General features: G+C 37.6%; 1 long non-coding RNA gene across 1 annotated transcript in view; it reads right to left on the bottom strand.

Annotated features, from left to right (window-relative positions):
• Positions 1 to 11,758, bottom strand: part of LOC106782605 (uncharacterized) — a 30,534-nt gene extending 18,776 nt beyond the window's left edge. The window contains exons 1-5 of the long non-coding RNA XR_011432928.1: positions 11,611 to 11,758; positions 11,139 to 11,257; positions 2,055 to 2,208; positions 1,151 to 1,241; positions 419 to 730 (exon numbers count right to left, since the gene is read on the bottom strand). This is a non-coding gene — a long non-coding RNA (uncharacterized lncRNA). The remainder of the gene's footprint in view (positions 1 to 418; positions 731 to 1,150; positions 1,242 to 2,054; positions 2,209 to 11,138; positions 11,258 to 11,610) is intronic.
• Between the last annotated feature and the right edge of the window lie 1,188 nt (positions 11,759 to 12,946).

Raw genomic sequence — 12,946 nt, 5'->3', positions numbered from 1 at the left:
TCTTTGGAAATATGTGTGTATTTGCTAAAATACTAGATATGCCATTAAATTATGTTTCTTTGTATTGTTTGTTTGACTGTTTGTTTTGAATTAAAATGTTGTATATTCTGATGATGCAGTGGTTCAGGCCTAGCAATTTGATTGTTCTTTGCTTAAGCTTAACTTCTGGGCATTGTGTTGGTTTATTGAGTGAAATAGAGTGAGTCTTCTTACATAGACTACCCCTGCTTAACCAGTTATGCATCTACCTATTTTCTGTGACCAGAAAAACAGATAGAGGGAAGACGATAGAAAGATAGATAGACAGATAAATAGATGTATTTGTTGTTGTTAGAGCCCGTCAGTCGTTTCCCACTCCCAGCAACCCTGTGTACAACAGAGTGGAACCCTGCCCGGTCTTTCTGCGCCATCCTCTCACCTTCCCGCACTGTATCAGACAATGTTCTGCTGCTATTCACAGAGTTTCCATATGGCCAATTTTTTTAGAAGTGGGTGGCCAGGTCCTTCTTCCCAGTCTGTCTTAGTCAGGAAGCTTCGCTGAAACGTGTCCACCATGGGTGACTCTGCTGGTATTTGAAATCCCTGTGGCACAGCTTTCAGCATCACAGCAACACGCAGCCGCCACAGTATGACAACCGACAGATGGGTGGTGTGGTTCCCTGACCAGGAAACGAACCTGGGCTGTGGCGGTGAGAGCGCCAAATCTTAACCACTAGACCACCAGCACTGACTGGATAGATAGATATAGATAGACAAATAAATATTTATATATAGTGATAAACAATATCAGTATAAAAATATTTCTTATATATGTAATATGACTCATGTAAAATTGAGACAAGTTACTTCATAAGGTTGTTGTGAGGATTTACTGAAATAATTTATAAAGAAAATAGTGCCTGTCAAATAGTGCTCAATAAATTTATGTTTAGGATAAAATATACAAAATTATTCACTCATCCCACAGCATAGTAAGAAATATGGACATATTCCAATTATTTAAAAAGTAGGGAGTACAATATTGAAGTTTAAAAGACCTAGTTTTTAGTCCTGGCTTCTGTATCCAGCTAACTTTGTGACTTTTGCCAAAACGTTCCACCTCTCTGGGCCACAATTTCCTCATCTTTAAAATTAATGGTCTGATACGTACCTCCTCTTTAAAGTCTACTTCAGCCTTGACTTCCATGATTTTCTTACTTTAACAGCTTTCCAACCAGAGAAGATTTGTAAAACTGAGAAAACTAAAGGGGAAATTTAGAGGTGAGTAGTAAGTTAAGAAAATGCATTTTTCCACAGCCAGTCGTGTATGACACTCGGACAGAAAGAGTTCAGCCATAGTTTGAAGCTGTTATGTTTAACAAGAATTTACTGAACACTCACTCTGAGCAGGTCTCTTTATGAAGCCCTGGGCTCGGGGCTGGCACACAAAGAGATTTCTGCAAATTTGGGGACCATATCACAGAGAAGATTCTGTCTTTATTGATAACATATCTTTAAGACTATAGCTATGGCACCTTACCTATATAGCTAGAGCACTTTCTTTGCATAGCTCTAGCACATGGGACTTCGACAGCTAAAGGACCTCAGTGCTAACTTCTAGAACGTGTAGTTTCTCCCTTGTGACGTTTGGATCCAAGTCCATCTGTCAATGGCCGACTCTGCAGAAACTGAAAAACTGCTTTTGGAACGCTGTCAGCTCCTGCTTCTGGGCTGATTTCTAGCAGCTGTTGTCCCCTTGTGACTTCACCTTTCCAGCTCCCGTCCTTTGCACTAACAAAAGGAGTCTCTCAGCCATTTAATGCACTTGTGGAAAGCTCCATAGCCCAGTAGATGGGAGCGCATCTGGATTAGGATTGCCTTGTCCCCCTGACATAGAAAAAGGAAGCACCTCTTTACAGCTGGCCACTCCCCTTCCAAGCTGCTTGCAAAGGACCTGGCAATTTGATAGATTTACAACAATGACGCTCTGATAATAGAACCAGGGGTTATATTGAGGCATTAGGACAGATGTAGGCTGTCACCTACTGACTTCACAACCACCACAACAATCTTACCTGGGATAAAGAAAGTGTTCAAGTTAAGAGTCTGAAACATTCAGGAGTAAACCACATTCGCTCTCTTTGGAATTACACTATGCCTGCGATCAGGATTCCGATTAGGACTGACTTCAAATTCCCATTTTCAGGAAGGTCTCATTAACATCACCAACTGTGGGCAAAAAAGGTAAAATAACACGTTGATTTCATGTGGCAAATAATTTCATCTGGTGAATGCTGTGTTCTCTCACAGCTTCACAATAAGTACAAAGCTAAATAAAAATGGAAATTATCTTGCAAGCTTTCCTACAACTTAAAAAAAAATGAAAGAAAGATACCTTGGGACTTATTTTCGAAATACAGATTCTTGAAGTTCTTTATTCTTTTATCAGCTCTGTTGCCCAGGGGGAAATGTGTACAACAGGCATCATATGTCTTTAATAATGAAGCAACCCATGATCGCTCAAATCTTTCTAGCAGCTAAGAAACCCAATTGTGTGTAGAAAATGCCAGAGAGTTTGTTTTCCCAGAGAGATAAATTCAGCAACATTCAAGGGTTAGGCTCAGTTCAGTCAAAGGCAGAAAGGCAAAACTGAGGAAAACGTTTTAAAGGATAATCTGTATAGACTTGATTCTGAGGGAAGTTTCTCATGAAGCAAACATCTTCCTTATACCAGACAAGTCTAGAATCCTTCCTTTACTTTTTTTTTTTTTTTTTTTTTGTTTAGAGTGGCTCAAACTTTATAGGACTCAAAACAAAGTTTCATTCTTCTTGAAAAGAGAAAAGATATTTATTTTTGAAGCTTCTAATAATATTTCTCCAAGTGAAACGTTTTCTCTATGATCCAATTTACATATCTGCATTTCAGATTGAAAACTGCAAAACTGGAGTTAGCAAATTAGATATTAAAGAGCTTCTGAAGACACTTTGTTACACCAGACAGCACGTTATATGCCTTCCCTGGTGGAAGGACAAGGACTAAAGGTTGCTATTCTACAAAGTGCATATATTAAAGATAACTGAGAAGATAATGTATTTAAAGCATCAAGGAAACAATTTAGGCCTCATTTTTATATGTTTCAAATTGATGTCATATTAAATACTATCCATTGATACTTAAGATGAACTCAACCAAAAGGCGTCAATTCAAGTTACTGTAGATTTAAAGAATATTTAGTCAATAATTCATTTTTCTTTCAAAAACATCCATTAGCAGAAATGTGTGTACATTTAGTGAAAGAAAAGGAGCATGTTTACTTCAAAATTTTTGTATGGCAGACCTGGGCACTATGAAAAAGATTGTCCTGATAACAGATTAGCTCTGTTCTTAGCTAAGAATAATTAAGAAATACCATCAAAAATTGATGTGCACTTGGTAAATTGAAGGATCATAAGGCATCTTGACTAATGTGCTTTCTAGCTTGAGACTCATCGCAGGTCTAACATTTACAGGTCACTTGGCAACAAACCTACTTCAGGGCAAAGTCCAAGTTAATTTAATGCAAATACTGCTCAAGACAATCTCTTTAACTTTAAGAGATTCAACAGCAAAATTCCTTTCGCAAACAAGTGATTTCTTTATTTTGTAATTAACAAATGGTAAGATAGTTTTTCCTGACTCTATCTATCTGTCTTGAAGTATCTGGACACCCCAAATGAAATAAGTCAGTGTCCTTGTTCCAGAACTTGGTATGTTAGACAAATCCCTTACTGAAAACTCTTGACTCCTTTTCTATACACAGTTCTAAACAGCATGCCTATTTGACTTTCTAATCTAGAACAGGTTAAAAGCAGAAAATTAGAAGGGGCCATGACCATATTGGCAGGCCATCAAAGAGTGGCAAGAAATGACATCTGACACCCTGACAGAGAGGGGCAAGTCAGAGGAACCGTAAAATTCACAAAATAATTATAAAAAGCAAATACAACGAACTGACCCAAGAATTGAAAAGGCATGGGCCCTCGAGGTAGATGTCTCCTCAAATAATTTCTTTACTATTACACTGTACCATTGATATGCACAATGATGACCCTCAGTCATCAAGAAAACATTAAATTATGCACCCTGCTCCAATAAAGCAGGAAGTAACACATCACACAAATGGTCCCATGAAAATTCTTAGCTTATTAAAAAAAGAAGAAAAAGGAGAGAGCGTGAGTAGTCTGGGCGGAGCCTTTATGGAATATCTCCTTCTCAATGATGGCAGACCTCTGAGGCCAGACTGCATTCAAGTCAGAATTTGATGCTTAATATGACTGCTAGATGCCGTCTGATAGCTCAGGGAATAGAAGGTAAAACAAATAATTTACGTGTAACCTTAAAAGTAACCTACTGCTGCATTGTTTTCATGATTATAACACTTAATGTCTCCCAAATATTTCTTCGAGTGGATATTTTAAAATTTATTTTCCACTCCTCTTTGGTCGATCATTTACCTTGTTTATAATGACATCATAGTTAAAGCTGGATGTCTCAAGATGTTTTTTAATGTAAGTATCAGAAAAAAAGAGTGTAAATAACTGAAATTGATGAACATGTGTTTGTTTAGATAGCTGATATCCAGAGGCAGGACAAACTCCAGTTCTCTTCGAGCCTGCTTTCATTTGTCTGCAATTCCTCAGCTGTGCTCTTCCAAGGGCCTTGACTTAGTCCCAGAGCCAGCTTCCCTTCTGGTTGCAAAATGCCTCCAGCAGTGCCAGGCCTCACACATCCACAAGTCAAGATGTGTGGTAGGGCAGAGGTCGTTTTTTTCTTGATTTTGCTCTCATAATGACTCAGAAGACTTCTTTTCTGTCACCCCCAGGAAAACTCCCTCCAATTTCACCTCAGGAATTATGTTAATCCTGGTCCCTGAGCCCTGTGGCCAACAGAAGGCCATTCACTGATTGATTTAAGTCTAGGTCATTGAACTAATCACTGTGGGATTTCCCTGAGACAGTCAAGCCCAACCTTGGAAGTTGGGGTGGATCACCTTGACCGCAGAGGAGTCAACATCCATATGCAAATTGGGTTCTTATGAGAATGAGAGGAAATGGAATGCTAGATGGTAACAAACATTGACTGCTACATTAAAATGGATGTTGTATGTACATACAGAACTTTCTCTTTCCTTCTTTAGTATAGTTTATCAAGCATAACAAAAATATTTTCATTTAATAATGTAAACTTTTTTAGTCACAATGACTGAACCCAATTTGAATTATTTAAGCAAATGAGGACGTATTTCGAAGTAGGTAAGGTACATTTATTGTCTTGTTTTTTTCCAGGCCAATACCCTTCCCCTTTCCTGGGGAAAGTGTTTTGAAGGGAGTAGGCTTGTCTTGTTTACATGTTGTACTTTCAGGACAACGGTGACCAGGTGAAGGACGAGCATCTGATCCAAGATCAGCCTATCACAGTTTTTATCCCTTTATCCCTGACTAGACTGTAATTCATCCAGGGGATAGACACATGGTCCAAGCCAGATTAGGCTACTTTCCAAAGAGTGTTATAACTAGGAATTGTGGGAGTCGGGGAGGGTGGTTGAAAGCTGATTTCCTTTCATCATGAAAAACCCAGGGCTGCTGGCGACCACAGTTCTGGCATTGTGGAGACAGCAGGTTTCAGAGAAACCAGGACACAAAGAATTGCCGAAAGAAAAGATGGAAGAAAGCAGTCCTGAAGACATTGACAAAGATTCTCTCCTCGATCAAACTCTACTTAGGCGTCACTGAACTTTTTCAACTTGACCTCCACCTTTGGACTTCCATGTTCGTCTCTGCAATGTCCAGTCTTAGCAGGAATTCTGCAAAATTCGTGTAGCTAGAATCCCCCACCCTCTATATCTGATCGCCTTTGATATGTCATTGGGTTCCTCATTCTTCACCATCTCCCAGGTGATGTCTGAGTACCCTGGCTGCCTTTAGCAAGACTCCTGTTAGGTCACTTTAGCCAGAATCCCCCCTTATCCTTGATGTTTCCTCTTAGTAATTTTCCATACACTGACTCCCATCCTGAGCCTTGGCTATAAATTCTCACTTGCCCATGCTATTAGAGTTGAGCCCAATCTCTCTCTCCCACTGCAAGACCCTGTTGCAGTGGTCCCTATTTCAATCACAATGGCATCCCTTGAATAAATTCTTCCTTACCATCTTTAACGAGAGTCATTGAATAATTTTTTTCTTTAACCAAGATCCAAGCGCCAAATTCTAGTTGTGTCCAGCAACACTCTGGCCCCTCCCATTTCTTGGGGTAAGCAGTTTCCAGAAAGTTTGCTCCCAGTTACTTCTATAGATATCTGCTTATATTCAATTTGCTTTGCCAAAATGTTCTGCTGATTTATAACATATTTCATCATAAATCAGCATGTATTTTTTATTTAAAAGATCACATAATGAATACTTCTGAAATGCATATCGTGTCACAGGAAAGTAGCGGAAGCAGAGAAAATCTGTCATAGTGAAAGGAATAGAGTTTTCAGGGTCAAGCAAACCTGAATTCAAAACTCTGCTCCTCCTGCTTACTAACCATATAATTTTGGGACAGTTACCTGAGCTCAGTCACTTCAGTTACAAAAACGGCCGTATTAATGCCTAGCTAGCATCCAATTAAAAACCCAGCCTTTAATAAAGATCCTTTTTCCTTTTTCCAGGAAGGAAAAGATCTATTCCTAATTTAACCACAAATAGCATGGGCTAGGGTACTCACATTGCTCACATCTCTGTGCATCATTATCTTACGTTTTAACTAGCAAATTTAAAAATCTCCTTAAAATCTAATTTTTGATAATTGGTTTAATATCTTCAGATGTATAAATATTGTTATAACCTAACCAAGTTAAATGTGCAATAATTTATATTTATGCAAAAAGAAAAGTTCTTTTTGGGAAAATTATTACTTAGAGAATAAATAAGTAATACTTGTCTCCATGGAATTTCTAACTTCTTGATACTGGTCAATTGTTCCCTGACCCATTCACGAGGCTGACATTATTTCTCTGGTATCATTAAGCCAAATCCAAAATTGCACGAGGCTTTGGTATTTCTGAGAAAGCTGTCTCCAATCTTTACATTCCCTTTGGTAACACCTTGTTGCAAGAAATTTGTATCTTTGGGGATTTAAGGGTACACTTAGAAAAACGGAAAATCTACCTGTGTGAAATCACTGGCTTTGTGAGGTTCCCAATTATATACTCAAAACATAGACAATTATGTAAATTTCATGTGTTAATGAATTTTTATAGTAAAATCATGAATCTGTATAGATTTATCAGCATTCTATATTGACAGCTATTTCTTTGTAGATTTTTCCAACTTAATTTGCAAGCTAGAGAGGAAATATTCATTAGTATATATTCTTGAAGTTTGAATTATTTTTAAGGATTTAATGAATCATTTCAGCAAGTTCACTTTAATTCAAAGAGAATACTTTATTGCTTAGCCTTAAATTTTAAATTTATATGTGTGCTCACTTCAGGAAAGCACCTTAATTATTTAAATCTTTCCTTAATATATGCAGATATGAAACAATAGTTTTTTGAAGCCTGAAATATTTTTACATCAGAAGAGACCAGAAAAAAGTAGGTAAGCGTTAGAAACACCGCTGTTTCTCATTTCCGTACATGCATTTGTCAGCTAAAGGTTACTTTTCAGGTCAAGAAAACTTGTACGCTAATCCCTTCTGATGAGAGAATCAAGGAACCATGTTGGGACTTTGGTTTTCTTAAGTAAAAGAATATTGTAATACTCAGAGTGGCAGAGACATGTGTCAATATGATGTTACATTGAATTTAAAGTTCCTTTCTTGTCTTTATATTCTGGTTAGGTATAAACATGTAGAACTCACAAATATATACACACATACAATCTAATGCTTATCCTTCTTTTTTCATTTATCGAAAAGTTTGCTAAAAAGGGGAGCAAAGTTTTAAGTCCTAAATCCCCTTGTAATGCTTGCACTGCAACACAGAATCTGGAAAACCTCTAGACACTTTTATTGTACAGGTAAAAGGATCAGATATTGCATAAAGCTAGAGATCCATGGGGGAGAAACTTGAAGAGTAAAAGCTATTAGAGGAAATTGCAGGGGGGCAGAGTGTCATGTTTGTTTTCCAGGAAATAAGCAATTTGGTTCCTTTTTCATTTAATCCATATTCATCCCTAGAAAGGAACACAAACACCTATACACATGGACATGCACACACACAGAGCTCACAGTCATTAGAGAAACAGCCATTGGCAATTTGCTGTTTTTTTCAGACAGTGGACAGAGGTACTGAAAGCAGAAAATACTTTATTTTCTTCTGTAGATGTATTCTTGAATATGAGCAATCGACTGAGATTAAAGATCATGGATATCCTCATCGTGTATCTCAAATAGGTAAATGGAGGTGGTAGACTATGGCATAAATTCGGGATTAGAGTTTTGTTTTGTTGGTATCATGGGAGACTTGCAAAGGAGTTGAGGATATAAGTATGTTATTAAGTATTTCTGTTGTTGAAGGCAAAAGCAAGTGATAGTCACTGAGAAATTATTGGCATCAGGAGTATAGGAAGAGAGAGGATGAAAGAATGAGAGATTTCGGTCATCCAACGGCATGTTGGATTTCAAATTTCAGAGGAGGAGCAGCATTTCCTCATGTCAGATCTTGAGGTATAGAGGAAGTAATGACTAAGGTATCAATGCTTCAAAAATTTTGAGAATAAGGGATGATTGTAGAATGACAGCTATGAGGAGGGGTAGAGTGTGGCATGAAACTCAAAGAAAGAAGGGATTTTGTCCAGGGTGGAAGAATAAATGTTGGGAAATTGCAATGCTCTATATCATGATGAAAAAGATTTGGTCCCTGTTTAGCAGTCATGAACGGCATTCTGTAAAACATAATGGGTCCGCATTCTTTTGACTGAGAGCAGTGTCAGGTGAGGCCACTTCCCTGTTATTTGCTAGCCTCCTACATACCGGCTTGACATTGATACATTACCTTTTAATGAACAGATTCATTGAATAGTCAAGGTGGCAGAGCTAAGTAAACACACCAAACATTTTATTACTCATTAGAGGTATTTGGTCATTTGTAAGGTTGGCATATTGCTGACTGTGTTTTCACTTCCATTTTCTTCAGCTAAGTCAGAATGCTCAGTTGTTTCTCCCTTATAATGTCTCTTACGTTTATGCATTGCTCTCCATTCCCTTCTTCTCAACAGTTTAGAGTTAGAAATCTGCAACTATTTTTGCCAACTCCCCTCTCTCTTCCCTTTCAATCATTTTAATGCATCAATCTGATTAATCTTTGCAAAAGAATGATGTCATTATCTAATTCCATTGCTCAAGAGTGTACACAATATTGATTCTCCACTGGGTATGCTATTTAGTTCTATTAAGTCCTTCATAAATCGATGTCTTCAGCCTTGTTCCCCACCATGCCCAACCCAGCACTGTGTATTCTACTCCGGCTGATGCTCTCTCTGTCCTCCGATGTATAATGTTCATGCTCACATTTGTGTCCTTACTAATGATATTTCGTTTGCTTCAACTGAGCTTGATTTCCCATTGATGAGTCCAAATTCTGCCCTGCTTTGTGGCCAAATTATAATTGTTTCCACAAAAATTTATCATTTTGAATATTACAGCCTACCATGACTTCTCCCTTCTCTCAATTTTATACATGTAACCATTCTCTTGTTTTTTCTCTCCAAATAGATTTTAAGCTATTTGAGGGAAAGTGTCACATTATATACTTCTTGTCCACTGCCATAGTGCACAGGAACACGATGTTGGTGAACTATGGTTAAGTACACATGGCTGTCATTGTGCTCTCAGTCTGCCATCAGAAACACAGTATATTTCTTCAGTGATTGCCTTGGGGTTTTTTAAAGAATTTCATCAAATGTTGGCTACTTCGTGTGATATTTTTCATGTTGCTCAGTTCTTTTCTGTATCAGAATTTGCCAAAAGTACTGCCCAAAGTACTGCTAAAATCAGCTCGTAATAAAGTCATCACTAAAATTGTCAAGGCCATTGCACAAATGGACTTTGATTATAGGTGGATGTTAACTTTCAAAGAGCAAGCTTTGACTATTCAATTCTTAAGTCTCCATTAAAAAAACACTCCAGTGACTTCAGTCTTAAGCCCCAGGAGAGTCAATTCAATTTGTGCTTCATAACCTGGGAAGGCCAGATGCTAGTCTACTCAGTTCTGTAGCAGAAAGATATTCAGAAGTATCTGAAGGTCAATCATGAGGAAAAACTCAAGCTCAATAAAAGAAATAGAAAAGTGAATAATTTAAAGTGATGCATAACACACCATTTCGTTGCAGTTAATTCTATTTTCCACCTCTTTACTGTAAGACAGTCCAAACATAAGAAATTCTAATTCTTTTGATACCCTGGAAAACATTTTTATGAAGAATTAAGTGTGAAAGTGACTCAGGTTCAAAAGTAATGAAATTATTCCTATGCTTTAACTTTGTATTGTAGAAAATCCAGACAGACTAAATTTCTCCAGTCAGGAGAAGGAAAGTCAGACAACAACATATTTTAGAGTAGATGACACCCTGTGTAAACGTCACGTGGCTTTCGTCCTGGTTGTTGCTATTGTTTTCTTCCATTGTCTTCAGGAAGTTAAAGTCATCTGAGTAAACGCTTATTTCCCTCACCTACAAAATGAAATCGCTAAGTCTGATCAGCCTTCCTGGTTTGAGCCAGTGCATAACGAAAATTAGATTATCATCTCAGTTTATGGGAGCCAGTGAACTGCATTGTGCAAGCCTTTTGTAGGCAAAATATCAAGCGGACAAATAATAAATTTAGGTGAAAATACTCTCTTCTATGGGAAAAACTATTTGTTCACACAAAAATTTATTGAGCATATTCTCTGTGTCACTGTGCTATCCACTGCATTGTGAGTTGAAAAAAGAAAAGAAAGCCACAGCATACAAGGAATTGAGCTGCAGGGTTTTATGCTAAAATGGTTAAAGAGACAAAACACACATATGTGAAATGTTCATAGCAAAAAAAATAAGTCACTGGGAAGTATTAAATGCTATGAGTTCAGGGGAAGGGGAAATCAGTGGGTCAAGAAATAAAATTCATTTCAGCTGTTGGATTGAAAATCAATACATACCCACATGCTAGATGCTTTTCTCACATTACTTCCTTCTAGGAAATTTAAAGTGTGTTCTGAGCAGGAAGACTTTTGCCACAAAAGGAGGGATGGAAATCAGAAGTCTGAAGACGGGACAGCTGAAGCACAAACAAGATAACAGGAGCAAAGAGAAGTTTAGAAATCCGGGGGATATGAAATCAGTCTGGGCGTGAACACAGAAATTCAGATACTCTCAGCCCCTCCAGTGCAGCCCAATTATTCTCCTCCTGAGGCTCCTTCACCAGCTATCAGGGTTGCTGTTTAAAGACAACCTTTTCAAGAGCATTGTAGACTACCCTTTCCTTGTGGCTTGATTTAGCACAGAACTAGCAACTACAGCATCAAAAGCACTTCCTAACCAAAGTTTTGACTAATTGTGAACTGCTGGCTTCCCAGTGGCGAACTCAGGAGAGCTTCAGAGCCTGCACTTAGATAAATATATCACACGTACCTATTCACACATAGACGGATTTGGTAGCCATATCTTGTTTATGCCAAGAGTCCCTTGGTCAGCTGCCTCAGCATGGGCATCTGTTCTTCTGCTGCCCTCCCAGTGTGCTATGGACAAGCTTCTTCACGCACAGGCCCAAGATCATATTCTGGGAACAGAGTAGTTAAATCCAAAAAATTACTGTTACAACAACTTCAGCAATAATATGGAGTCCTCAAGTTGATTGTGACTTTATTTCCACCTTTTCTGGAGTATATCAAGGTTCCAGTTCTTGATCCTTAATATGTAATTCTGATATAAGGTAAGTAAATTTCTTTGATCAATCTCCAGTTTAGGAGGCAATTCTAAACATAAAAGAATTAGTTTATCTTTATGCTCATTAGCTTAAAGCTTAACCCAGGTTAGGTTTCCTCTTTTCATCAAATGTTTTCTTTTTCCAGGTGGTTCCAAAGCAAGAATTGTGGATTAGTTTTTAGAATTGATGTATATACATCCATGGCAAACTCAACATGAACAAATATGACTCATCCCCAGGTCATGGTTTGTCAAGCATCACGCCCAAATGGAAATAATTATGTGGAAGGAAAGATACTTGTAACTTGTTTCTTCCGGCTTGTTCACTGAAAGACAAAGCTATCGGATTTTATTTCTTAAAAAAAGTTAAAAAAGACAAAATCTCCCTTTCATGTAATAATAAATTTTTTATTTTTTTAAGCTCTGGGAAAACCTATTTGATAGAAGATAAAGAAAAATGAAGTTACACTGAATAATATCAGAAAAGAGTCCCATAGAAAAAGCTTCCTAAGAAAAAAGCAGAAGATCCAACAGTCTGACATAATTCTCCCTGAAAAAGAGATAAACACATGCAGGGCTTGAAGAGGCAGCCTAGAGTTGTATGAATATAATTATGCATTTGAACTTGAAGATAAAGTATTTGACATTGGTGAATTTTCACTGAACACCTGTAAAGACAAATTCTTCTTTTTTTTGCCAACAAAGAATTGCTTGCCATCCTTAATAAACTTGATCTTTGCTATCACCTGTCCTATAGTCACTATATATTCTCAATTCTTTCAACTTGGTTCTACTCTTCCCACTCAGACATGCTTTTTAACCAGTTTTCCTAGCACTAAAAGATCACTTTCTTGCTTCACTTCCTGCTCTATCACTATACCCCTAGAAAGACTATCAATCCTTTTCTCTAATCCAACTTTTAAGTAGCTAAGAACTGAAATAGAAAATATTCATAAAAATTCAGCTCATCCATGGGTCAAATTCATATGATCCGATCTACCAGATGAAGTTAAACAACTACTGGAAAATTCTTTTAGATATG

The sequence above is a fragment of the Equus caballus genome, chromosome 26, assembly GCF_041296265.1.
Source record: "Equus caballus isolate H_3958 breed thoroughbred chromosome 26, TB-T2T, whole genome shotgun sequence".
NCBI classification, from domain to species: Eukaryota; Metazoa; Chordata; class Mammalia; order Perissodactyla; family Equidae; genus Equus; species Equus caballus.
This window is presented reverse-complemented; position numbering and strand designations above follow the sequence as displayed.